This window comes from Anneissia japonica, unplaced genomic scaffold, assembly GCF_011630105.1.
Source record: "Anneissia japonica isolate Jap-2015-1 unplaced genomic scaffold, ASM1163010v1 scaffold585_len4108843_cov191, whole genome shotgun sequence".
In the NCBI taxonomy this organism is placed as follows: Eukaryota; Metazoa; Echinodermata; class Crinoidea; order Comatulida; family Comatulidae; genus Anneissia; species Anneissia japonica.
Genome location: NW_022716829.1, coordinates 3,783,631 through 3,788,707, shown reverse-complemented (window position 1 = coordinate 3,788,707; position 5,077 = coordinate 3,783,631).

The following is a 5,077-nucleotide window of genomic DNA, read 5'->3' as shown; positions in this document are numbered from 1 at the left end:
ATATATATATATATATATATATATATGCATATATATATATATATATATATATATATATATATATAAATTGCAAAAAAACCCATAAAACAGCAAATGGCCACATATTGCAAAACTATTTAAAATTAAAACGGAACAGCAGAGAGAATCCGATCAGAATGACAAAATAAACTAAGCATCCACTGGAAGGAATCCCAATATCTGCAGACAGATCCGTTTCGGCCTTCCAGGCCTCATCAGTGCAGCAACGATATAGACCCAAACGAAACGTTCGACCACTTTAGGTGGGCCCAAACTAGTCCCGCGACCACTAATGATTACTGAACCAAACCAAGGCAATATATATACACAGCCCAGGTGTGAATGCAAATAGTGGAATACAAGCTATATGGCTCGGTTCCAGTAGATACAGAGAATATTTTGTCATTCTTTAGGCGTCCTACGAAATTCTTACGAGACAGCACTAGTCCGTGAATTTGTGAACAAGGTCGGAGATCTAAAGATACAATCTCTACCGTGCATCAGTGGCGGCCCGCTGGATCTCAAGAGAGATTCTTTAATATTATATACATTTAAAATTCACGGATCTTGTCATTTGATCATTTTTTTTCTAAAGGATGTACACATTACGCGATCTAGGATCTTGTCATCTAATCATCTCTTCTAAAGGATGTACACATGACCAGATCCAGGATCTCGTCATATTCTAATCATCTCTTCTAAAGGATGTACACATGACGAGATCCAGGATCTCGTCATATTCTAATCATCTCAGTCTAAAGGATTTACACATGACGATATCCAAGATCTCGTCATCTAAATATCTTTTCTAAAGGATGTACACTTTTTTCATTTATTTATTTATTTTTTATTTCAACCATCTTTAAAGAGGGTAACCCTTCCAGTTTAGCCCAATAGGTTAACTGATATTCAGGGGCCCTCTTTAATAAAATCAAAGAACAGTACAAACAACATCATTACAACATAATAATTATAATAACAATAATAATAATAATAACAATAATAATAATAATAATAATAATGATAATGATAATAATAATAATAATAATAATAATAATAATAATAATAATAACATACAATCATCATAACAAGTCTTAAAAGTATTAAATTGACTTACATAAAGAAAATTCAAGATAGAAGTTTAATTTATGCCTAATATAATATAATGTAATATAATATAGTATAATATAGAATAAAAATCAAACAATGTAATAATAGGAATAGCTCAATAAAACTGCAATAAACAACGGCTAAGAGTTTAAAATATATCGTTTTAACTTAAGTTTAAAATTGTTTTTTCTATTTTGCAGTCCCGGAGCTCAATTGGTAAATTATTATAAAAATTAGGACAAAGATAACTAAAAGCACGTTTAAAACATGACGAGATCCAGGATCTCGTCATCTAATCATCCCTTCTAAAGGATGTACATATGACGAGATCCAGAATCTCGTAAGCTAATCATCTTTTCTAAAGGATGTATACATGACGAGATCCAGGATCTTGTCATCTTATCGTCTCTTCTAAAGGATGTACACATGACGAAATCCGGGATCTCGTTATATAATCATCTCTTCTAAATGATGTACACATGACGAGATCCAGGATCTCGTCATATAATTATCTCTTCTAAAGGATGAACACATGACCAGATCCAGAACCTTGTCATTTAATCATCTCTTCTAAAGGATGTACACATGACGAGATTCATGATCTCGTCATATAATCATCTCATCTAAAGGATGTACACATGACGAGATCCAATATCTCGTCATCATCTCATCATCTCTTCTAAAGGATGTAGACATGACGAGATAATTGTCTAGTCATCTGGATGGCACCTGTAAGTTTCAGTACTAAACCACTCCTATTCCTTAAACTAATTAATGGTTGGCCGTTGACTCCGAGAAGCTCATCCACCCTTTGTTCAGCTATTGGTTTTTCTAGCTGCTGGGTGACCATAAACACCCTCCCCTCATAGACTAGGAAAAAAATAAAAAAAGAGGCCTAGAAATCAAGTAAGGGGAGTGGAATGTTAGAAGCAGTCAACATAGCCAGATATCCTAATTAATTACTAATAATTAGTAAGTATACGGTCACTGCGATCGTCAACTGGCAGTTATGTACTTACCAGACGCTCTTCTAGGTTGAAATCCTATGGTGATAGAGCCTTCAGTGTTGCTGCACCTATCCTCTGGAACCAGTTACCATCTGACCACAGTATATTTATCATGAAGTTCTAACTAGATAGCCTATTTAATGGCTGCTCAGTGTCTGAATTCATTATCATTCTACCCCAAAGAAATTTTTGAATCAAAGTTGTTTGCTGTTGCTTCTCTTTTCTTGTGGAATTTGCTTCCATTGTCCATCAAGGATTCAAAAGCTAAGACCCTCCTATTGCTGTGTAACTGTCTCTTATACACATCTAGATGTGTATAAGAGACAGGATGAACTCCTCGGAGCCAACGGCCAACCATGCCTTAGTTTAAGGAGTAGGTTTTTTAGTTTCATAAAATAACTTCAACTTTCTTTTTTCTCAAAAGTCCAAATCAAAGAGCTCAATCACCTAGCGCATAGAGGCTTTTTCGCATGATGCGCTCTACAAGTCCAACTATTATTATTTTCTTTTAATTTAAAAAAAAAAATGTATGAGCCCCGGACGGCTGCATTACTACCCACCTTAAAGTCCGCCTCCGACTTTAAACATGTCAGTAAATAAGGAATAAAATACATGGTTATCCATCATAGTAGGCCTATTATTAAATATTATACACAGCATGTTGAAATCGATTAAAATAATGTATACATTAAAGGCCTACTAATAATTCAGATATTCGGATGATAAACGCCTGCAACATCATCAATTGGACCTTAAAGGACGATCGGGCCATTTTATTCAGATTGGCCTTATCATGTTTCAGAGCAACATATTTTTTGGTATTAAAGAACACTTTATTAAAAACAATCAATGAATTTTGGTACTCAAACGTCTTTATATTGATATTTTCAAGCCTATTAGATGACCTGAAAAAAAGTGATCCAGAAGTCGTAGGCTTGCTGTACAATATATTATGGCGAAAGTAAATTTTTGTCCGTCTCTGAATTTTAATAGTGTTACTGTAATAGAGCCTATTATTAAATATTTGAATGGTACCTTATAGATTTATAACCAGGTAGCAGAGCAACTTAGCTCAGTTGCCTAAACTGGTGGTAGCCTCTGTGCGCGCTAAAACGTGGGGATCTCTAGGTCTCCGATTCAAATAAAATCAAATCATTCTTTATTCATCACTCAAAATGGGTTGAATTTTAGGGTTCAAGCAGAAAAATCTAAACAATCAACATTTAAACATTTTTCAACAAATAGACCCACATCACAATAACAGCAAAATGAAACAGGTTTAAAGGGCAAAAAGGCAACCAATATTAAAATTATTATTATTATTATAATTATTGTAGTGAGATTATTCTATCGTTCCTGTTATGGCTACTCATTTTTAAGGTTTAATTTCAGCACTAGAGATATTCAGAGTACCCAGAGAGCATCTAAGCCCAAAATTGTTCGGGGCCCTTGGACGGGCCCTCGACTCATGTCAGTTGAGTTATTTCCAGTTAAATCTCAAGCCTCTAGCTATCTCCAACTTGGCATGTATTGTATATTCCAACATTATTGAGTAGTTGGATTCTTTCTTCCATAGATCGATGAACTGATAGGCCTGAAGAATACACTTTCGTACATAATTATTACGACGTCGAGCCAAAACAGTGTTTCTAATGTATTTAATTGAATGCTAGTTGGGCTAAGACTATATATATAATACACATACTTTATAAAACATAAATTAACCTAATTTTCTGATAAACAAATTAAATAACATTAATTAAATGAAATATATTTAATGATATAGGCGTATTTGCTACCATCAACCGTAACACACAATTAGAAATAAAAGTAGGCGTATGATGACATAATTAATGTCGAAATATTGAATCCCAACACGATGGCGTGAATTTCAATACTTTGAGTATGTATTATACTTTCTTATCTGCGATTAATCAGTGGACCTTTCAGTAGTAGGCGTATCGTAGAAGAGAATCACTAATGGGCATTGACCTCCGAAGTACTGTAGAAGTACAGAAATAATAGTGTTTTTTGTGGATGAAATATGGGTATATAGAACGACTAGGAAAAAGGTGTGATATCGAAATTCCAAAAGAGGAAGCATGTTGTAAAGATATCCTGTTTTCTTTCCTGTATTTCTTATGTAAAACAGGATTTAAACATTCAAAACGTTTCTACAATGTGTATTTAGGCTTCATCAATACGGTATTGCGAATGCATCAATAGTTAATCAGTCAATTGATTGAATAACGTTTTTGTATCATCGGCATACCTTTTTAGTGTAACCTTACAATGACTAGACAATAATTAATTGATATAAAGAAAACACAAAATAAATAAAAAATACGTTATCTCTTATAAAATATAATGAAAATAACCTGATGGGAAAAAAAATCAATAGGAAAACTAAGAGGAACAATGCATCGAAAAAATAGGGGGGGGTGGGGAATAGCCTGGGCCGGGAATAACTCTCCAGGTAGAAAAAAAATCAGTGGGGAAAATTAGCAGGTGGCAAGTAGCTACCGTAATAGTGTTATATTCCGTAAAGCAAAGCCTCAAACCACCTCGATTTTGAGTCTACTAAATTTAAAAATCTTCCCAGGCTTTTGCAGATATAGCCAGAACTAACTTAATATTTGGAGTTTTGATAGCAGATTATTTTTTTTAGATTATAGTGAGTTAACCCGACTAAAAGACAAGCAGATGTGTATAAGAGACAGTACAAATATCTTCATAAACATTATATATTTTCTGCCAAAAAGTGCCCCCCCCCCCTCCCTCGGTTCCGCCGGCCATGCAATTTACAAATACGCCTTCGTACCATAGGGGTACATAAAATGGATGTTTGACTACAGTGTACTCTATTTCTTTTTTCTTCTTCTAAAGCATAAAGTTAGAAATTATACTTATTGTCCCTCTGCTAGTAATGGATATCACTATGC